The 23658-nt window shown below is 46.6% G+C and overlaps 1 protein-coding gene across 10 annotated transcripts in view; it reads right to left on the minus strand.

Annotated features, from left to right (window-relative positions):
- Nucleotides 1-23658, minus strand: part of ATXN1 (ataxin 1) — a 417609-nt gene that overhangs the window by 107556 nt on the left and 286395 nt on the right. The gene's annotated exons all lie outside the window — the stretch shown is intronic.

Here is a 23658-nt window from a genome sequence, read left to right on the forward strand (position 1 = left end):
ACCAGGGGACCTCTGGTGTCAAATGCAGCTCCCTTGTGCTCACAGTGGTTGTCCTATCGCTCCAGCAAAGTTAAGAGGGGAATGCTCCATGGGGAAGTTCAGCCTCACCGTTTCTGAGCTTTTTACGGAATTATGCATGAGAAATAGTTTTGCTCCCCAACAGCAAACATTATCTTAACTGTACAGCAACGTTTCACGAAACCTAAGCCCTTTCTCTTGCCAGCCAATTGTGGGAGGTAATTTTAGCCCAGTCTGGATTCAAATTTCTAGACACAGAATCTCAAAGGCTCTATTCAAACACGACGCTTTATATTTTGGATGTCTAAGTGATTATACAGACAAATACACTTGGGATCTTAGCATGAACTAGAACCCGGCCAGATCCCAAACCTCGCAGAACAAATTCAGCTTTGGACAGGTACCGCTGCCTTCCCACCCGAATCATGAACACATAAGGCATTTAGTGCTGCCCCAGGTGACAGCAAGGAAGAGGCTGCAACACCAGGTCCTCGGAGCCTCCCAGCTGGGACGTTAGGCTTCTTCCATTTTTAAGGAGAGGAAAGTGGCAAGCTTTTTAAACTCTGCAATTTCCACTCCAAGTTTATTTTGCTGCCTCTTTTCAGGGTCACCCTCTGAAGCAGTTTGATATAACTGATGAATTCCAAAAAGAAATACTGGAGTAAGCTTGTAATCTGATCTGTACCTGGGCATGACTGAGTTATGATTAGGGCGTTGTGCCCCCACCCCTTAGAGGGTGGAGACTCAGAAATAAAAGGGACTCAGAGATAAAAGGCACAGTGAAGAACAGTGTTGGGAATTTCTGATGTTAGAGTTTGATGCTGAAGACTTAAACTGGAGCCCTGGGAAGTCAGCACGCAGAGGAAAGAGAAGCCAGCCCCAGGAAGGAAGGAACCTTGAACCCAGAAAAAAGCAAGCCCCAGGAAGGGAGGAACCCAGGAAGCCTGAACCCTCGCAGACGTCGGCAGCCATCTTGCTCCAAACAGACTTTGGTGAGGGAAGTAACTTATGCTTTATGGCCTGGTATCTGTAAGCTCCTACCCCAAATAAACACCCTTTATAAAAACTGACCAATTCCTGGTATTTTGCATCAGCACCCCTTTGGCTGACTAATACACCCTCTGACTTCTTTACCCTCCTCAGCCCCCAAAACTCTCCTTGTCATCGAGAGACGCGTGGGTGTTAGGGAGAGCCAGACGACAGGTCCTAGGGCCACCTGGGACATTGTAGGATCTCGTGCAGCTCCTTAGGAAGAGGAAAGAACACAGGATACTCCTCCTGCTCCGGTTAAACGAATGATTACGCTCTTTTTAGAAAGCCCGAACAAAATATGACCACCTAGAGACACTTGAGGGAGCGCCAAACATCCAGTGGCAGGGGACATGCCAAGAGGGTGTTCGTTATCCCTGGAAAGGGAAGCGAACGTTCGGGGGGCTAACGTTGGTGGATTGGGGCTTTTGCTGGCCGACGTCAATGCTGGTCCGGAGCGGCAGAGAGGTAACGCTATCAAGACAAGACTTGTCTGTGCGTGTGTGACTCTGAGCGTGGGTGTGCATGGCTGTGTGAGCATGTGTACGTGTGTGAGGGTGAGTGTACGTGTGTGCACGTGTATGAATGTGTATGTGTACGAGCATGAGTGTGTGTTGTTGGCTATGTCGTGTGTGGGAGTGCATGCATGGGTGTGTGTGCTTGGCTGCGGGAGAGTGCGTACGTGTGTGAGTGTGAGAGTGTGAGCCGTGGGAAGGAGTGTATAGGTGTGGGAGTGTGAGAATGCGTGTGTTCGTGTGTGAAAGTGTGCTTGGCTGTGGGCGTGTGAGTACAGGGGTGAGTACATGCGCTTGGCTGTGTGAGAGCGTGAGAGCGAGTGTGTGTATGTGTGAGTGAGCACGTGTGTGTGTTGAGGGGTGGGGAACGATCCAAAACTATCCCTAACGATGACTCCTTAGCCAAAAAACTGAGGCCAAATTATTCTTGGCTTCCCTGAGACCTCTGAAAAGTACACCCTGGAAACCCTTTCTTGGAGAGTTCTTTTAAGCAGAAGGATTCAAGAGACTGGAAAATAACCGAAGAACTATCAGATCAAAGCGAACCTCCTGCAAGCTGGGTGCGTTTTCCTTTATCATTTTCCCCTAAAAGGCTCTTCGTTTTCCTTTATCATTTTCCCCTAAAAGGCGCTTCGCCCTTTGGGAGGAACCTGTCCTCCAGCCCCACCTTTCCCCTCCCCTGCCCTCTGGGACGGGCAGGCACCCAGGCGCACCTTTGCCTTCTGGTCCAGTTGGAGTTGGACAGTTCTGACGCCCTTGGCGCCTAGGTCCCGCTCGGCCGCCTGCTCTACCTTCAAAGTGCCACCAGCTCTGTGAGCCAAGTTGTGGGCCCGCTGCAGCCTTTGCCTTGGGGTAACCTCCTCGGGCTGTACTCAAGCTGCTGTCCCCAGCCCCAAGCCCAGGCACCCACTCCAAGCAGGCAGCATCCTGCCCCATTTTTTGCAAAGGGGCAGTGCCCTCTCTCTAGCAGCTCATCTTTCAGCCTGGGGGCATCACAGCCGGCAGGGGGCGGCGGGCACAGGCTGGCAAGAGTGTCCAACCTAAAGGCTCACAGCACACTTGAGCAGTAATATCCCACCTCCAGAGCCTGTCCACAGTGGAGGAAACTTCCAGCCTCCTTTCATTAACACTATTTATTGTGTACCTAAAACATGAACGCCCTTGGGTAGAATGGCCTGGTACTTGTTTAATTTCTCAGAAGCAAGCCTTTCTCATTTGCGTCTTTCAGAATGTCAAATGTGACCCGTCGACACTTGAGTCTCTGGCCTTAAACTGGCAGCAGACTCTGATACAAGAAGTACTAAATGCATTTGTGTCAATTCTGCTCAGCACACACAGCAGCAAAGAAATCTGTTGCCAATTAATAAGTATATTATGGGCATAAATAATATTATAGAGAACTTCTCGTTATAGCAAAGATACACTGTCTACCAACACAAGACATACATCCTAGCTGTAGTGTATAAAAACTTAATACCAAGAGCAAGGAACTATTCTCTGTTTTAGCCTGGAACACCTTGATTTTAATTTTCCAGCTCTCTCCTTCCAATTCCAGTCAATAGCCGTTTGACACTGTTCTCCAGTGCCGGTGATGATGTCATGTACCTTGTAGACAGAAATGGCCTAGGCTGTAATTCAAAACGCTTTCAGGGAGTTGGGCCACAAAGAGGGGGGGAAAAAAGCTGATAATGCAGGAAGCAGGGGAAAAAAGTAAAGCATAGGTTTCATAAGATGGTAGCAGTGGAAGGGAAGGCAATCTCAGATGCCAACTTGTTCAAGCCCTCTTTTGACAGGCTGAAGAATTCCAGACTCTTGGTTATACCAGGGTTTGCTGGGGGACAGAAGGATCTAGAACCACATTTCCTGCCTTCTACTCTTATCACTGCCTATTTGCAGCACATCTTGTCCTTGGTTTGGCGATTATTTAAGCACAGCATGTTAATGTCCTTTATGGAACACTCCTGAAATCAGGGCTGAAAGGAAGGTCAGGCTTTGGATTTGCTGGAGATGAGAAAAGAGTCTGAAATGTGAAGGGCACTGGAGTTGGGGGCTGGGAGGGGAGCTCCAGTGCTTCTGGCAGCTTTAATTCTGCTCTGTACTTTTCATGAAAACGACAGTGTATTAACTGTAACATATGAAGGAGCTTCTACCGCATGATGTTCCTTTCTGGAAGGGTAGGACTAAAGCATGTGTTTGGGATGTGTTTCCTCTTGCTTTAAATGTTAATTAGGCTGATGGCTCAATGTGCAGTCTTCACATCACCTCTTCTCCCCATAGCTTTGTCTTCTCTTCCTTTTCTTTTTTTCTCTCTACAACTTGCTTTCATTGACTTAAAATAGTGAGGGACAAAAAATACGGAATATTAGAAGGAATAAGGTGGTAAACAGAGTACGTCGATTCCTTTTCTAAGTTAAAACATACTGAGTAAAAGCCAAGTTAAATACTTATTCAAGAATATAAAAGGAAATTTTGGTAAGCCGTATTTACTTACTCAATGAATCCAGCTCTATATTGAAGGTAATCTGAAGATGAGCGTCAAAGGAGAAAAAGAAATTTAATATGCCATATTCATAACCTTTGAAGGCATTACTAGATGTTCTACCTCTTTAGTATCTGCAGTATGGGCTCCGGTTTGTACAAGTTCACAGCAGGGGGAGGTTAGAGATCACAGACAAGGAAGTCATGGCTCAGAGGTGATGTGATACACCCAAGGCCACAGAGGAAACAGTGATGTGATGTGCCCAAAATCTTAACAGTAGGTTAATTTTTTTAAAGTATATTAATATTTTTTTAAAAAGGTCTTCAAGTTATGCCATTATGATTCAAAAGATACGGGTAGAGTGAACGGAGTAAGACACCGCTGTGTAAAAAGCCCATGCGGGCCTCTGAATGGAGGTAGCTCCTCTCCCATAGACACGCTGAGATCACTAAGAGATGACTTTCTCAAGCTAAGTACTTCCAAAGAGGTACGTTGACATAAGTCCCTCAAAATCATCAGTATCACCTTCACCCTGATCAAGACCGTGGAGGCACTTCAGGGCTCTAGCCCCTATAGAAGCTTTGAACAACCAGCAAGCACTGGTGGAAACATCTTTCTCCAGCTCCAGAAAACTGTTAAAGGACTTCAACAACAGGGCAAATGCTGAATCAAGAAAAAGGCCGCTGAAAATTGGGAAGATCTCGTGGTGTCCTGGCTGTCCCCTCCACCTCACTGGGCGGACACAGAACCAGCCCATGCTCCCAGTGTGGATCTCTGGTCCCAGTCCAAGAAGAGGCAGAGAACCTTCGTGCGCAGACTGAAAGCACGTTAAGTCTGGCTGTGTCTGGCAATGGCCTAAGGGGTAGCCTTGTGAAATCGCAGTTACTTAGCGGCTCTCTTAAATAAACTATAGTTTTGGGGTCTTTTTTGTTTTTTGAGGTACCGGGGCTGGGGACTGAACCTTTTATGTGGGAAGGCAGTGCTTAACCACTGAGCCCCATTAGCTCCCATGAGTTGGTTTTTTTAATATTTTTGCTTGTTTGTGTTTTTTTGTTTTTAGGAGGCATTGGGGACCGAATCTGGGATCTCCCATGTGGGAAGCAGGGGCTCAACCACGTGAGGCACCTCTGCTCCTATAAACTCTAGTCATTTTTACATAATGACTTCCCCAAAGGCTGCTCTCACATTTGATGTCTGCCATTTCTAAATCCAGTTCATTATTGAATATGTTAACAGAGACGTTGTCATCAAACATTTCCCCCTCATCAAATAGGTACCCTAAAGATGTGATGGAGGAATCTGATGATGGCAGTAATAAAAGTCAGCAATGACTTAGGTCCTATCCTATGACAGGCACTGAGTTCAGGTCATACATTCTGTCAATTAAATTTTTATAATAGCGCTTCTCATTTTAATGATAAGGAAATTGAGGATAATGAGGTTAAATAACTTGTCCAAGGTCTCACAGTGAGCTGGTAGACCCCAGGTGTGTCTCATTCTAAAATCACCTTCATGCATTGGCAGAATCCTTGGCACATATCAAGTGCTTCATAAATATTCATTACTGAACTGGCTACAAAAATGTCTGAGGTTAGCCAATCAAATCACACAGTAAGCATCTAACTTCACCTAAATTGGTTAACTATACCTCAGAGCCAATTAATGTACTAGAAAGAGCCATTATAACCCAACAATGTCACAGGATCGCTAGTTCCTGCTAAGGAATAAAGGACTCTGACTTGCTTTGACATTTATTTTCCAAACCTAAGTCAGCTTTGCCCCAACGTGTGCAAATCAGCAGGAGGTGGTTTACCCAGACAAGGTGCTCTGTGCCAACAAGTTGACTTTGCTTTTGTCCTCCCTGCCCAAAGCACAGCAACAACAAAGAGAAGTTTTTAAAAAAGACCAGCATGGTAATTGTAGTTGTTCTCACACCTCCTTTTTAAGTCTAATTAAGATTTGACTTGCAGCTTTTATGATTGAAAGAGCTGGTTTTTGTAGGCTTAAGGCTGTTTTAATACAATTTTAGGAGCTCTCAGACATGCAGAAACCCAGCCCTATTTGCCCCTCTGCCTCGGGCAGGCGTTTCTTGTTTGTATTTATTTTTTAAACAACTGTTAAGTGCTCTAGAAGTGGCACAAAACTGTGCTCCCTCTGCTGGCATCCTGCGGCAGTTGTCTGGGCTGATGCTGGAGGAGAGACAGAAAGCAAGGACCAGGCTTCAGTTTACTCTCAAAGGTGCCTTTCGTATTCTAAGCTTAACCCTTCAGGACTGGGCTTGGCTCCAGTTGCATGCTTTGGCTGTACAAGGAAGGGCTGTACAAGGAAGATCTGCAACTGAACAGTGACTGTGGAACAAGCTGAAGCTGGGGCAGGCGCTTTCTGTGACACGGCTGCGTCACGACTTCCAGAGGACCTCCCTTGCCCTCGCTCCCATTTTCCATTGTGAATTACTGTGCGCTTAATTGAGGTGTCCTCCCTCAAGGAATCTGGAGATATAAGTCCTGCTATCGTGAGCCAGTTAGAGAACCAAACAAGGCCTGCCATTGCTGAGTGCTGAGAGGCCCTTCTTGGAGGAAGAAGGCCTGAAATGAGCTCAGAAGGATAAATCCAAGTGACACAGACAAGGAGGGGGAGGGCGCAGACAAGGAGGGGGAAGGCAAACCTCCCCCACCCTTGCCCTGGGATTTCTGACTAAGGCTCACCTCAAAGGCTATGGAGGGGGATTCTGCTGTAGCAACAGTAGGGAGATGATGATTCAGCCAGTGACTGTCTAAACCTGTGGAAGGCTGCTTTCCAAGAGATCGCTCCCTGCTTTAAGCACAGTTAACATGCAAAAAATTCAAATGCTCAAAACAGTGCAATCATTTGCTTGACTAAGTTATTATTTTATAAAGCTGTCATCATGGGCTTCCTTTAAATTGTGAATGCCCCAGGACCTGCAAGAATTCTAGAATAGCTATATTCAGGTCGTACACAACACCTGTAGAACTAAGTGAATTAAGACTCCTGGGAGGGAGCCGTGCTTTTTCTGAATGACGATGGCCAAAGCTAAAGAAGTAAAATACTTAAATAGTGATAGCCTAAAGGATGCTTGTTGATACTGGGTATAGCCTGGGTTCTTGAAGAAAATGCTACATCATCATCATCATCAGAAGTCACTAAACTTCAGGCCTCTATTACCATGAATAATAAGTACACAAAAATGGGGAATCCAGGGCCCTACCAATAGAGAGTGCCCAGTGACAGCCTTTGATAACGCAGGTGCTGCTGAAACCTGGTGGAAGTTCTCAGATGATTGTAGCCACACCGCCTTGGTATTTTCCTACAAAGACAAGCAGGGACCTAGGAACCCGCATCTGAATTCTCCTAGTCATCTTCCAGAAGGTGAAGAGACTCTTACTGGCTGCATCAGAATGGCTGCATCAGAACTTAAGAAATTAGGGAGAGGGTAAGGGATAGGAAGTAACCGAGAGTGGAGAGGAGATCACTGACACCTGCTGATGCCTGACATGGGGGGGGGGAATGGATGACAACCACGGAGAGGACACTGCTGGTGGACAGAGTGAAGGAAGGGCCTGAACTCCAGCCTTTAAAGTAACGCTCAGATAAATCTCATCCGTGCCTTTACCCATCTCCCTCTGGGAAAGGAATTTCTCCACCCACTAAATCCAATATGGCTTGATTTATAAGATAGGACACTTATCATTTTGTCCCTTGTGTTTCAGTTGTTCACATATAAGTCTTATCTCCCTTACTGGGCTGGCAGCTTCTTGAGGTTAAATTGCATTTTTTAAATTCATTTCGCTCTCTCCCAGTTTCTTGCTCTGGGGAGGTGCCCAAGTATAAGCTGGCAACATGACAAGATGCATAAAGTATAGATTTGCTAAAACAAAGCAGTAAGAATGCTGTAGGATCTTCTAGGCAAATTCTGAGATTTTATCACCTGATTAAGTCAATGTAAATGTTGACTGCTAGAACTTAAGAATACAAACTCTGCCAACAGCAGAAAACTTTCCAAAATCTTCCCTTTGGCTGTGCACACCTTCTAGGCATCCAGTCCAGAGTTTGCACTCATAAACTCAAATGTGAGAACTATAGCTTGAAATTAGTCAGATCTTAACAGCGCAAGGCTATTAAGAATAATACACTGTCTCAGGCATCCTCCTGTGTTTCCTTACAGCCTAAAGCGTTTACTACTTACTTTCTATATTGCAAGCCTTTCTGCCTCATCTCAGAAGCCCATTAAAGCATTACAACCAGACCACACACACTCCTCTCTGCCCACTGAACCATTTGATTTCCTCTATTCTAATTTTCCCCTTCCAAAAACAAAACAACAAAATAAAAGGCCGAATAACAAAACCAAATTCTCACCGTGGCAACAGTCTCCATCTTTCAGAAATCTCATTTCCAAGGTCCCCCACCTCAGTGGACAATAGGAGAAAATGAGCCTCGATGTCACAAACTTCAGCACCTCTCAAGGAATTAATTAAATCTCCTAGGACTCCCTCGCCCACACCCGAAGAAATCTGAAGGGTGCACAAATCCAAACCCAATCCACCAACCCATTAAAATAAAAGCCCTTTACATACAAAGCTCAATCTTGAATTTCTCCGTCTTCCCCACCTCCACAGAGTAGTACGTTTCCAAATTCCCCAAAGGTCACAGGTTTGGCAATGGAATAACAGCCTCTGCGGGTAAATGCCCAGATGACGGTCACGCCATGGGGCTGCTCTCTCTCGGGAGCCCCAGGCGTCAGAGAGGATGAGCTCCAGCCGCAGTGGAAAACGTGGTCTCTGTGGCATTGGTGGAACACCGGGAACCTGCAACCCAGCTGCTGGGAGGTGCTGAACCAGACACCCTGGCATCGAGGTGCTGCCCGGCGGGGGTTGCCCGTGATGGAAAACTCCGCTGCTTCTATAGTATTTGGATGGTGACGATTCCGTCTTTTCGCAAGAGGAAACGAGGCCCCCTGAGCCCAATTCCCACCATCTTGAAAATGAAGCAACGGGAAGCAAAGCAGCACCTGCTGAACACTTTGTTCAAACATACCGGTCACCAGGCTGTATTTAATCTTCGCACAACCCTAACAAAGGAGAAATGGTTACCCCCATTTAAAGACGAAGAAAGTAAAGCCCAAAAGAACTTCCTGGAAATGACAGAGCCAATACATTATGGCAGGAGGATTCAAACCCAGGCCTGTCTGGTTCCTAAATCCACAGGCTTTCCATACTCCATGCTCCCTTCCCAAAGGAAATGCTGGTTTTTAGCTACACAATACCGCCTGTCCTTTTTGCGCAAGTTGTGGTTCCTGAGCCATCCTTTTGCGCGGCAGCCACCTGCTGTCCTTAGCGCGACCCCCCTAGTTGTACTGGGCTCATGTCTGTTGTGTGGATACTGGGAACAGAAGTCCAATGGGCAGTAATATGGTATGCCACAAACACACAATGAAGATGAATGAATGGGGATCAGTGGATGAGAGAATGAATGAATGGAAAATGGGCAAGCCCATTCTGGGACTCAACTGGCAAAACCAATTTTACTGAAGCAGGATACTTAGTCGCTATTTTTTTGACCAGTGTGTCATGACACTTGGGCATCTTGTGAAAAAGTGAAACGCTGGTCTGGTTTTTTGCATTCGCACAGCTGCCCACTGACATAAGGCTGATTTCTAACAGCCACTGAACCGAGCCTGAAGCCAAAACTCCCTTTGGAAGGATCAAGCTTAAGGGAACAGATTTAAGGAGGAGGTTATTTGGGCAAACAAGAGTCAGTTTACACTCCTACATGTATTTCCAAAAGGGAAACGCACCCTCAAAGTCAGAAAGTAAGGAAAATCACACGTTTCCTTTACTTTTGAGTTCAGAAATGAAACATAGTTTATAGGAGAGATACTTAAACTGGGGGGAGTTACAAGGTGAACAGCTTCCAGTAGCCTAAAGGAATTAATTAAAATGTGACCAGGCAGTGATTACATACTTAGAGGTATCCAGATCAGTCCGTACATTCCCAGAGTTCAGATAAACTCACGCCCAGCTGCCACTGAAGAGCAGAGCTAGACACTTGGTGCGGAAGTGGATTTCTGTGCCTCCCCATTTTTCACTCTTCAGGGCTTCTGGTCAGTTCTCCAGGACAGAGTATGCTAGATGAGGCTACGAGGCAGCACTGAACCAGCTGACCTGTCAGAAGGTGAGGACACCGGCAGCTGCTAAAACCTTCCAGCCCTGGTAGCTGGTAAGCTCCAGCCTTACAGCACTGTCCACTCAGAATTCAGTCAGCTATTACAGGAAAAGCCACAGGTAAAACAGCTTCCTTATAACGAAAAAGAACATGCCACCCACGACACAAATGAACGCTAGACATTAGAGAACCGAGTGTCTAGTAGTTATTCAAACCAGTTTCTAGTAGTTTAAACCTATACTCATTGCCTCGTCAGTTCATGAACCATAAACTGATTAAAAAAAAAAACAAAACACAAAAGCCAGAAACAATGAAATTCAATAATAATAAAAAACCAAACCTGGGAGGGCCTCTTCACTGGGGCCTCTTTATTTGAGCTGTGTCATATTTGGTAATCTTTCTAAACACAGTAACACCTTCTTAAGCTGATGCCAGTTTACAAAAAATAGTACACAGCCTGAAGCACCTAAGAGAGAAGCTGACCTTTGACATTCCCTTCACTAAATATAATGGTAGACTGAAATATTTCGAATGAAGCAATTTTATCCTGTTCTTCTAAACTGGAGATTGTACAATTTGAGAATCTGTGAATTTGTTTTTAGCACAAGGGACTGAAAGTATGGCTATCTGGATTCTACAGTGATAATGTCAGCTTTAAATGGATGAACATACACACACTGCTTCTCGGGCACTGTACGAAACAATACTTTTAAAATACGAGGGATTAAGTTAAAAGGATGGCCCATTAATAACAAGTAGTGAAAAACTGGTATATGCATACATAAGTCTAACATAAATAATTCAAGTTTCTTTCATGTCTTTTAAAAAGATACCACTATAAACCTAATTTCTAATCAAATATCTTGCATGAAAACTGAATTAAAATCTTGACAATCACTCTGAAAGAAGGTAGGTATTGAGATATGAGGCCTCATTGAACTACATCTAACTAATCTCAAATGTATGGCATATTGCATACAAACACAATTCACTATGCACATAAATACAAGTTAATAGGAAAAGAGACAATTCAAGCATATTTTCTCCCCTTCCCACTAGTATTTTTACTGTGAAATTGGAAGAGCCAGAGGAATTATTTCAACGTCTAAGCCCTCATCTGCTCTGGGCAGGTGGAAAAGAGAGCTCCGTAAGCAGTGAAGAAGCAGCAACTGAGGAAAGGACCCTCATGAGAGTTTTGCCTATTTCTGGACTCCCACTATACCAGCTGGGGAAAGAGCTGGGGGCATCACACAGGTCTCCACTGATTTTCCCTTGTACCTGTTTGGTGAAGACAAAGTATACTATGTATCATTTTAAAGATTATAGCAAAAACAAATGCTCTAACTGGTTTTGTTCCATTTTCACCTAGCTCCTTGCCTCTCCAACAGTGGGTCAGAATGGGGTCCAAAAGTTCACCTCTACATCCAGAAGCAAGAATTAGTTCAAGGAAGTTAAAAGAAGGAGGGGAAAAAAATTTAATCTTTTTTTTTTCCCCTCAAAATGAGCAGGAAGAATTACGCACATAGAGCGAAAACAGGGCCAGGACACAAGTCAATAATGTCAACAGAATTTATAGGTAAAAATGTTTTATGTATTCACAAGAAAAATGTTCAGGGTTTTTTCATCATCCATTTTGCATTCAGTGTGCCAATAACAGATGGTTATCTAGTTTCTGGAAAATAGTGTTTACGATTTGAAAAACTTTTTCAGTCATTCATTTCTAGGACCGTGAGTCTCTCAAATAACAGCACTTATTTTCTCAGAATGACCCTAAAATTTAGACTCAATCAATGTAAAATGTTTTTTCCCTTCCCTATTAGAGCGATTTTACTGGCCCCAAATTAACATCTCATTATACAGATTTACTCTTTTGTACCCTCTAACCCTGTGGCCTTTTCTGGTCAAGGCTACTGATACAACCACGGAACTTACAATGGGAAAATCTGTAAAATATAAGAAAGAATAGCACCGATGCTGTAGGTGTTGTAGGGATTTAGTGAGAATGCATGAAAAACTTCAGTATGATACCTGGCACATACTAAGTACTCAATAAATGTCCACTAAAATTATTCCTCTTAGTACATAAACTTTAACTTAACAGAGAGATGTTTTCTAAGGAAGTCTCTAAATTATCTTGCTTGCATACCCACCCTAGACTTCAATATAATTTTGCCTGATACAATACCTCCATGCTTTCTAGATCCCTTCCCATTTTCACTATATGTCTTTCACAGTTCCTATCTCTTTCTCATGTATTCTAGCTATGTGTGTACGTGTTGGAACTCCTCTATTAGACATTTAGTTCCTGTTTAATTTATCACTGCATATCTAATGGTATAGTCTTAAATTGTCACGAGCTTTTGATGGGCTGAGGCATATAAATATTTGTGTACAGAACATGATACTCAACAAATGTTATTCTATTTATTATCATCATCATCAGCAACCAAGTCTTTTCTTCTTATTCCTATTATGATCTCTACGTAGGACAAGTCCTTATTCCATTTTAGAAATATTTAAAGTGAATGATTCCAAATGTCCCAATGTCTATTTCCTTGGAATAAAAGGGAATATTCTCCTCCACTGTGGGGTGCACGTGCAGAGGACAGAGCCTCAGTAGTGTCATTCTCAGAGGCTGCAAGGACCAGGCTAGACCACAAGCTCTACTTCCCTTGGGAGAAATCAGCGAACGTAACAACCAAGGCGCAAGGGAAACTTGAGGCGCAGGCACAGAGGGAAACGCAGCTGGATGTGTGTGACGGAGAGCTGCCCAGGTCTGCCGCGGGTGCCAGGGGAGTGAGCCAAGGCTGGGAGGGCAGAGGGCTGGGAATGCCCACGGGGGAACCTCAGTTTTTCTGCCATCCCTGGGCAGCGGGGTGTGGGGGTGAGATGAGACAGATGAGTGGCCGCTCCTTAGCTACAGAGCTTTGAGGTGGTGGGCCTGGGTCTTCAGCCTGCTTGGCCATAGCCCAAGGGCATTACGTTCTGCTGCTGAGAGAGACAGGGCCGAGGATGGCTGGCAGGGGACAGCAACCTTTAAAACCACACACACAACCCCCACATTTCTGCCTGGGAGGATAAAGCCCACAAATATTCTGCTCCAACATAAATGCACTCTGAAAATGAGAGGGCGTCACATGATCATATGAATTATGTTAAATCCTCGCTAAATGCCTTGAATCAAACGGAGATTACGACCGTGCCAACGTGAAATCATGACTCACACTGGAGCGTTTTATGCTGCGTTTTACTTCTATGGTATGAAGTCGGCTAGAATGTTATGACTTTCACTCTCTCTGGGGACCTTCAAACAAATGAACTATCTTGTGAAACAGTCCCAGGATGTATGCTTTCTAAATAAATATTAAATGCATTTTCTCTTGTATCACATAAGAGATTGAGGATGGAAAAAACACATCTCCAAATATTTGTACATTTTTGATTTAACAAAAGTTTAGCTGTTAGACAACAGAGAGTATTGGGAAGACTTAAAGTTACGCTGGTATTCTGAGTTTGTCTACACAGTGTGCCTAGAAGCAGACGTTCATAAATGATCTTGTATACTCTGCTCAGATTAGGTAATTCAGATCCAAACAATCTGCATGTAATAGTACATTAAAGCTAGCTTCCATTTGTGTTCACTGTAAGACACCCTTCCTTTCAAACCTGAAGTAATTATTAGAAAGTGAGACGACAGCCAGTGCTTTTGGGAGGCTGGGAGAGATGGCTTCATATTCCAAGTTGCCACAAGATAGAATGACTCATAAAAATAACTTGGGAGGCTACTAACATCTACAGCGAGCTTAGAAAATCTAGCAATTACAGATCGTACCTCTCTTGTGTGGATTTTAAGATTTAAATTACAAGGAGACAAAAAACTGAAAACATGTACCTAATCCATCTATTTTTGCATAATTTCTATTTAGCTGCAGAGCCGATCATCACCCTGCCTGACCCTGATTTACATCTGATGTTCACACACTTACTGGCTTATGCCATGAAAGATGCTCTGGCTGGGTATCAGCATTCTTCTTTTCGATTCTCACATGAAATTCAGTAGAAATACGTTAGGACAGAGGGACAGCTTTGTAATGATGTGTTGGGCTCATCCAACTCAAGTTGCCAGGGTAGCATGAGCTTTCATAAAACACTTGCTTCTCGGGCTTCCTGTTTTAGGCTCTTATCTAATGTGGTATGAGACGACCGAAGTTCACATGCATTGAAGGGCAAGATTATTCCAACTGGAACTAACCCCACTTACGTATCAGTCAGTGGCATCGTTTTAACAGTCACAAGAATACAGAAGGGGGGAAAAAAAAAAGATAAGCAAAATAAGTCATTGCACTAGCAGTTAAAATTGCCCACCGCCTGAGATGAGGAGTGACAAAAATATGTCATTTTTAAATAATAGATGATTACGGCCCTGAGGTCGGGAGATCAAAAGCCAGGTGACAAGTGCTCATAGCTTCCAGATTTGAGCTTACTTTTTTTTATTTGAATGCACAAAGCAGTAGGGGTAAACACAGGACCGCCTCCCACTTTACAAGGTTATATCCAGGAGTAAGGGCTCCACACGTGTGCAGGGGCGTCAGGGGGGAGTGAACGGGCGTGAACAGGCGCACGTACACACGCATTCCCGCCTACCAAGCGGGGGGTAATCAAGACAACTAGAGCCACGACACACAGAACTCAACCACACTGAAGTCCCAGAAGGATGATTTTCTACAGAAATGAAAATGAGAAACATTGCCGTTGAGCAGAGATTGACCTTTAAATCCATTTCATGGTCGCTGCACATGTATTACCGCTAACATTCTCATCCAGCACCTGTTGCAAAGATGTCCTTTAACTAGGTCTTCAATCTTCTGAAGTACACGGGGGCCTGCGCTTTGCCCCTGTGAGCTCTCACGAATGGCCAAGTCCCTCCAAGTTGGAGCACGACTGCCTCGGCCTGCTGCCAACAACTCTCCTGAGAGAGGGCCACACACTTGGAGGTTTCAATACAGCGGGGCAGACCCAGCGTCAGGAAATACCAGCTATTCAAAGACACTGGAGGCACACGGAGGAAATGTTTTTGCCAATGGTGCGGCTTCAGTGGGCACAGAGGCGGGCGGGCACAGAGGGGCAGCTGTGCGTGGTAAGTGCAGGCAGGTGATGGGCCTGTTTACGCTAAAGCGCAGATGACACTTTCCCTTTCCACCTCCCTTGATGTCTCAATAGCCCTCGTCCTCTCTCTGCTTCTAACTCCTAAAACCTGGACCTTCAGTGAATGGAAGCCCCTGAGACTGTTCCAGCAGCCTTCAGCTACGCTCCTGCTCTTTGATTTGAAAATCTCTCCCCTTTTCGGAGCAAGTGTAAGAAAACAGAGGGGACTCCGAGTCTCTTTAGAACTGGAAATTTAACTGCTCAGAATCCAACATCAACGAATCCCCTTACTGCCTCTGCGATGAAATCTCCCTAATAAATTACGGCGAAGAGGTCCAGCCAGCCACAGAGCCAACCTATCACAAGGCTGGAATCCATCCATGAAGCACCCCTTTGCCTCTCTCACAAAGACCAGCAGGGAGCCCTTTTCCTCCACCTGTCCAGTACGGCCTGAGGTCCTCTCAGCTAAGAGCGAATCCGTGCTCCCAGCTGCCAGCTGCGACGACGCTGCAGATCCCCAGCTAGAGGCGAGAGGGGAGGGAGGGAGCCTCAGGGAGGGCAGGGCCTGAGCCCGTTGGCAAGCTCCCAAGGAGAAGAGAGGTGAAATCCGATGAGTGGATATGAGTTAAATAAAGAGGTTTCCAAATCCAGATATTGATCCTAAAGTAGCCAACTGAAGGCTGCTGATGCAATATTTTCAAATGCAGGTCGATGCAATGCTACGTGATTAAAGGATAACAGATACTGGTGTTTTTATGAGTCATTTTTTCTTAACAGTGTGCGTATCTGAGTTGTTCAAATAAACGAAACTATCAACTGCACAAGTGTTACGAGAATGCTGGCTCCAGGGCCCAACGGCTCGCCATTCGAACTAGGTACCAACCCATCACAAGTCCTTTCGACATTGCCAAGCCCACCTCATACGTGGCCTCACCAGATCCTCCAGGCAATCCTCTGAGATCAAAAGAGCAAAAACCAAGAATCCACGTAAAGTCAAGACCAGGGATGTTCCATGGCTTGTCTATGGTATTAATAGACGGAAAACAGGCACCAGAGCCCAGCCAGGCCATCAGGACTTCCCACTTCTAGTTTCTCTTCTAATTGCCACAACATAATTGCTCCTACAAGTCAAATCAGAGCCCTGGGTTTAAGTGAACAAAGGGGAAAGCAGCGCCTGTGCAGTGTGTGGACAAGCGTGCACGAGCACAGCCTGCACGCATTCGGTGATTTGGAACCATCCACACGACTCGTGGAGAGTGAGCGTGCAGGACAGGCTTTCCACGTTGGGGGCTTTTTCCCCCTGCCGGGGGCCTGGCTTGACTGACCGTACCTCCTTACTTGACCTAGGCTGTATCCGCCAGCCTTGGGCTACTTAACATCCATCAAGACGACTTCCCTCCGGGGCTTGTCCCCCCGTGCCAGCATGTGTCCCACCAAGCGCAGGCACCGACCGGCTGATGCCCTACAACACGGTGGCCCATCTATGGGGCGATTAACGGGACTTCTCCATGTGGCCCTGTCTACCGTCCCATTTAGGACGGTGTTTAGAGGAATGTTTAAGGAGACCTCTGGAAGACTCCCCAGGCATGGTCTTCGCGTAGAGGATCAGTGGAGAGCTCTGAACGGACTGGACTTGGGAGGCAGGGTGAAGACTGCAAGAGAGAAGGGTTCTGTGGTGAAGGGAGTTGCCCCCAGAAGCTCTCCAGGACACAGGGGCTGGTGCCCAGCGGGCAGCTGTGCAGAGCCTTTAGGCAGCCTCACGCAGCACCCCACCCTGGTAGAGTCTCCTCCGAGGACCTTCCGGAGCTATCTGAGGATGCTGCACCTGGGCAGGGGGCATGTCGCTGCTTTCTACATTCAAGGCAAGCCCCTCCAAAGAGGGCAGTTTCCTGGTGCCCTTGTGGACAATCTCCCAATGTGCCATTACGCATGAACGCCATCGACCAGAGCAGAGCAATATCCTAGCTAGGGCCTTTCTTCTCCCTCGAATGCAGCAAGTCCTGGATCTCCCAATGCTTTCACAGTTTAATACGCACAGAGGCTTGAGTTCAGGGTTCCAGGGAGCAGAGTAAAAACAAATATCCACCAGCACTTTCTGGCTCAGAACCCCTCTGAACCCACAGACTCCGTATCTGGGAAGATGGGGAGTCTGCTTCCTTCCACTGTGCCAAGTTCTGTTTACCCAGCTGATCAACCAGGCACTTGCATTCTCCGCTCATGCATATTAGTTCAAATGTCCTTGTCATAAAGCAGCATTTTAACAATGTTGTCACCTTAACTTACTATCCGAGAATGTTCCAAACATATTAAAACAGAGAAGTCTACTTATTGGTCCAGGTCCGGTGTTACCCAGCAGTGAGCCACAGGAAAGCACATTTGCACTCTTCAGATGTGACAGATTCTTCACATCTTCATCATCCTTGAGATTTTTCCTTTTGTTTAAAACAGCCGATTGTGGATAATCTTACAAAACCTGTTCATTGTAATCTGGATCCCTACGGCACTGGCACGGACAAGAATTTACCTGGTAAACACCAAACGATTTATCGGGTTTGCCATTAAGTTAACATAGTATCTCTGGGAAGTGGATTTGGCCCAATGGATAGGGCATCTGCCTACCACAAGGGAGGTCCAGGGTTCAAACCCAGGGCCTCCTGATCCATGTGGTGAGCTGGCCCACGCATGGTGCTGATGTGCCTAAGGAATGCTGTGCCACACAGGGGTGTCCCCCGTGTAGGGAAGCCCCACGCACAAGGAGTGCACCCCTCAAGGAGAGACGCCCCACGTAAAAAAAGTGCAGCTTGCCCAGGAGTGGCACCGCACACACGGAGAGTTGATGCAACAAGATGATATAACAAAAAGAGACACAGATTCTGGGTGCCGCTGACAAGAATACAAGTGGACACAGAAGAACACACAGCGAATGGATACAGAGAGCAGAAAAACCTGGGGGGCGGGGGGAGGGAGAGGAAAAAAAATCTTTAAAAAACAAAAACGAACAAAACACAGTATTGCCCCTACATGTGTGAATCACTTTTCAAACGTTAAAAATAAGACGTCACTTGGGAGCAAGGTGGCGGCACAGAGAACCGCCGAATCACTGCCACCTGGGGCCACCGCGCTCAGTGTGGTTCAACCAACGAGGGCGGCAACGTCAGGCTTGGGGCCCCGCGTCCCACGACTTGTTGGCTAGTGAGAGATGACCCTCTGTTCCAGGACAGGCAGGCAGCGTGTGCCGCATCGGTGGGCTGACGTTAGGATGAGACTCCAGCGCTCGCAGACCGCTATTAACCACTGTCTGCCGCAAGCATATGGAACGAGACGGGACGGCGCGGATCCCGAGTGAAGACTCGGTGGCATATTTGCCCACAACGCTGCTACAGAGGCATAGCTCAGAGAGAGTGCTAGGCAAGGCATCCTCCCGCTCGCTCACTCTGCAAGGGGGGTGGGGGGGATCTGCAAACCTTTTGAAGATAGAAGGCAATACTGCCTTAAAGTTATGAGTAACGAGCCGTTTTGGGAGAAGGCAGTGGATTCTGTCATTCATTCTGACAGGCCTTTTTAACAGGAAGGGAGGCTAGGGCTGAGGGGGGGGGGGCAGTGGGGAGGTGCCGGGGGGGGGGAGGACGGGAGGGTGGAAGCCAGTCAGGCAAATGAGTACGAGAAATTGCAATTAGGGACCTTATGGAAGAGCTGCTGGTGAGCTATCCTGGCCAAAGGAAAATGTGGCTGGGACCTGTTTTCTGACAGCCCTTGTGTAAGCAGATGGATGACAAACCTCCAGGAGGAGGCTGTGTTGCTCATGTGTGAAACGGTCTTAGCCAAAGAGTTAAAGCGCCAAGCCATGTATGTAAGCAGGAACCACCTGGCTGTGGGGGGCGGGGGATGGCGAGGCGCTGGCAGCGAAATCTCCAGCTCCCAACCAAGAGGGTCTCCGTGTCTTCTCTCTCTCTCACCCTCCCCAAAACCCCTTCCTGCTTTAGCCCCTTCTCTGCTTCTCAGAAAGTGTCTTGACTCGTGGAACTATAAAATGCAAAACTGGGGGGGGGGGGGGGTATGAGGCAGGATTGTGGGTTAGCGGCCAGAAAAAATCTGTCAGAGCAAAGGACAAAGTCAGAACAAGCCCCTTTGCCTCCTCACCCTAAGCCTCCCTCCTCCCCAGTAAAGTCGATTTTCAAGGACTGGATTTTTTTTTTTTTTTTTTAAGATTTATATCTCTTCCCTCACCTCCTCCCTCCCCCGTTGTCTGCTTTCTGGGTCCATTCGCTGTGTGTTCTTCTGTGTCCACCTGCATTCTTGTCAGTGGAACTGGGAATCTGTGTATCTCTTTGTCGTGTCATCTTGCTGCGTCAGCTCTCTGTGTGTGCGGCACCACTCCTGGGCAGGCTGCACTTTTTTCATGACTCTCCTTGAGCGGTGCACTCCTTGTGTGTGGGGCTCCCCTACACGGGGGACACCCCTGCGTGGCACAGCACTGTGCATGCATCAGCACTGTGCATGGGCCAGCTCACCACACAGGTCAGGAGACCCTGGGTTTGAACCCTGGACCTCCCATGTGGTAGGTGGACGCTCTATCAGTTGAGCCAAATCCGCTTCCCCATGGACTGGATTTTCCTGGAGGGAATGGCAGCGCGTGGTCAAGGTCCACAGGGGGGACCCTAGGTGATCTTTACTGGGAGCAACGACTCTTCCCAGTACAGAGGAGGCAGGCGTTCCTCACCAGAGATGCTCACTGCTCTTTTTCAGGTTGAGGAGCACCAGGCTTTCTGAACCTGAGGACTAGAGGCACTTTGTGCTGGATGATTCTTGGTTGTGGGGGGCTGTCCTCTGCCCACTAGATGCTCGCACCTCCTCAGCTGGCACGTCCAAACATGTGTCCAGACCCTAGCAGATATCCCCTGGGAAGCCAAGCCAGAACCTCTGAGATAAACTTTAGACAGGTGTAGCTGGTTCCCAGTGGAAAATCACCTTCTTGCATGAAGGCTAAACACACACAGTATTATTACAAAGACTCTAAAAAGGTCACCCTCATTTCTGAATTTTCATACTTTGATCCACCTCAGTTGTGGTAAATTCTTCTCAAGTTTGAGCAGAACGTGAAGGGCTCCATTTTCAAGGTGACTCAACTCCCTCCAGTGTTGAAGGTACAAAACCTGAAAGCTTGGCTGTAGCACCCAGGCAGGATACAGCTCTCCTCATTTCATCCAGCCTCTGCAAAATAATGCTACACACACACTCACATCTTAAAACCAGGGTACTGCAAACTGCTTGCATCCAAAAAGAACAGAAATGCATGGAGACTATTGCAAATGCATTCCACAGGGCTCTGAGGTGGTTTGAAAGGCTCTGATAACTCACAGACTTTGAGTTTCAATGACCAGCAGTGATGGAGGTGAGGTGGGCTGCTGCCACACTCAATTATTTAGCTGACTCAAATGGATAGATTTTTATATTGATAGATGCCAGCTGATACTGATTCTAATGCTTACCGATGGGGTCTTCTCTAAGTGGTAAAGTACAGTCACGGGGGCATCAAAACATTGAAGATGACACAGCCTCTTCGCCAGTGTACGGGCAATATTCATAGCTAACGTGTACATGCTGACACTGTTCTAAGAGCTTTACATTCATTTCCACCTCACGACTTTATGAGGTAGCTACTGTTACGAAGCCAAGATGACAAGTGAGGAAACTGAGGCCCAGAGAGGTTAAGTGCTGATCCGAATCACAACGCTAATGAACAGCAGAGGCGGGGTCTGAGCCCAGCCCAGCCTGGGCATCCGATGCCGCCCTTTCTGCGCTAAACCATTCCCACATCAGGCGGCCTGTGTAAGTTTTATAGAGAAATAAAAGTAATAAAGGAAGCCGGAACCCAGTGAGGGAGAGGAGGGATGGCTCTGCTGGGTGGACAGAAGGCTTTGGGGAAAGATGTGGTGTCTGGCTGGACCCCCATGGAGGGGAGGCATTGTGGCGCTACCATACGGGGCCCGGCTTGTCTGGAACATGGGCCACCGCAAGGGAGCAGCCAGAGGAAAGGCTGAGGAGGCTGAGGGGTCGCCTGAGAGACGCCGCGGCTGCCATTTTCCACACTCGCTCCTCGCTCTGTTGTGAGGGCACGGGTTTCTGTGGAGAAGGGGCACGGACTGAGCTGTGGCTACAGGGTGTCTCTCTCAGAGCTCTACATTTACCCCCACTACTTTCCCCCAACCCCCATCAAGAACCATCCCTCTTCAAACTCTTTTTATTGATGGAGGAGACCTGGAAGCTTCTCATTAGCACTGCAAAATACACAAGGAAATCTGAGAGTAGATAATAAGAGGATACTCAGAGTCCTTTTAGCATGAACGATAAGGTCAGCAAGGTTTTCCTTATAATAACAGGTGATGGGGGGGTCCACAGTTGGCCTGTCTTTCTACACTTTTAATCTTACTTGATTCCTGTAGGAGCTGTGAGCAGATATTACCGCACCCCCCTTGACAAATGAAGAAAGGACACATGGTCTGAGACATGATTCATTTTCCCCAAGATCCCACCGCGAGAGTGTGGAAACGGGGTCTCCAAGCCAGGGCTTCAGCGTCCTAGCTGGAGGCTAATTCTACCAGGTCACACTTTCAAGTACCCAGGCCTGGAAGACTGGCCACTCCAGCAAAATCACAATGAGCTTCAGAATAAAGACGCAACTTACTTCGCCAGGCGTGACATTATTTTTGTGGTGGGTGACCTGAGACTGCAAACGGAGATAAGTGCTAGAGAGGGGGCAGAAATTCCTTAGGCATACTGAGAAGTTGCCGGGACCCAACGGTTCCCTCAGATGCAGGGGAATGTGGGAGAAAGAGAGTCAGAGCAGGAGTAAAGCAGGGCATCCGCCCACCGGCGCGCTGCACAGAATGAGTCACCAAATCTCACACATTTCTGATTTAGTTCTCCAGATCACAGCAGCTATTGAAAGGAAGCTACACGGTTTGTTCAATAACAAACCCAAAGGAAGAAAGGAGGGCGGGAAGGAAAGAAAAAGGGGGGTGGGGTGGGAGGAACAGCCCTCCACGACCGTTCTTTATGAACAGCCCAGCCCGTGGCACCCCAAAGCTGACAGCTATGTGTAATTAGCACAAAGCAAGGTTCTGCAGACCCTCCCTGTCCAAACATGTTTTTGAAACAAGGACTTTGCCTTTTAGCACCAACAGTTTGTCCTGTTGTATGTTGTTACTTCCACAGATGTTCCATAATTTTTTGCATATGGCCAAGCCAAAGAAAGCCTTTCCCCCTTCCATGTTTGGGAAAGATGCAACTGCCTGCGGGAAGGAGAGAAGAACGCCGAGCGTCTGGGTTTTTACACGATGGAGCTGGGACGGCTGGGATGTGTGCATGCGTGTACCAGATTCTCCATTCAATCTCGCCCCACACTTTATCTAACTCTCTTTGCTGAATAATTCCGATGGGATCTGGGAGAACTAAGTGCATCCAAGTTCACGGTGTTTGCTAGGATAACACATCATCAAAAGCCTCTCTAAAAAAGGTTTGAATATTTACAGAAGGGGGGTAAAAAAAAGAGGTGGGAGAAATGTTAATACATTTGAGGTTTTTTTTTTTTTCTTTCTTGGCAGTCTTCACAACCAAAAACAGCAGAACCTTCTCATGTTTCTGTGACCTTCCTCTGCGCAGCCCAGCATGCACATATACGGTATCGGAGACTAGCTCTGCTCAATGCTTTCTCTGGAAGGAGGGTCTGTGCGGAGGTGGGTTTTTTTTGGGGGGGAGGGGTGGTGATGTGGGGGAGAGTGCAGACATCCAGAGGGGTGGGATGAAATCCAAGCATGCTGGTTTTTACGACAGAGAAATACAACTGGCTGAAGGAACCAGGGGAGGAAGGGCAGATTAAAAAATATGCATCTTTTCTTTTATTATGATATCACCAATTGAAAGAACATTCTGCAGGGGGGAGATCTCTGCCAAGGACTTCTAATTCAGTTTGTTCCACTCCTTTTATTTTTAAACCAAAGTGCAGAATTATATTCCTGGAATGTTATAGGATTGGTGTGGGCAAAAACAGACCAATTTACTTTGGAGGTGCTTTACAATAACTTGGAAAAGACCCTCTTAAGTTCTCCAAGTACATTTCAAGGGTGAACTTCATTTCCTTTTGCTTACTATGGAAATGACCTTGTTTTTTTTTAATGGCATAAAAGAAAATGATTATTCTTTTGAAAGCACACTATGTGATATTTACTAAAAGCCAGGCAGCATAGGAAGCGGCAGGTCTCCTATTTAGTGCTCACGACTACCTAACTA

Source organism: Dasypus novemcinctus, chromosome 22 (assembly GCF_030445035.2).
Source record: "Dasypus novemcinctus isolate mDasNov1 chromosome 22, mDasNov1.1.hap2, whole genome shotgun sequence".
Taxonomy (NCBI): domain Eukaryota; kingdom Metazoa; phylum Chordata; class Mammalia; order Cingulata; family Dasypodidae; genus Dasypus; species Dasypus novemcinctus.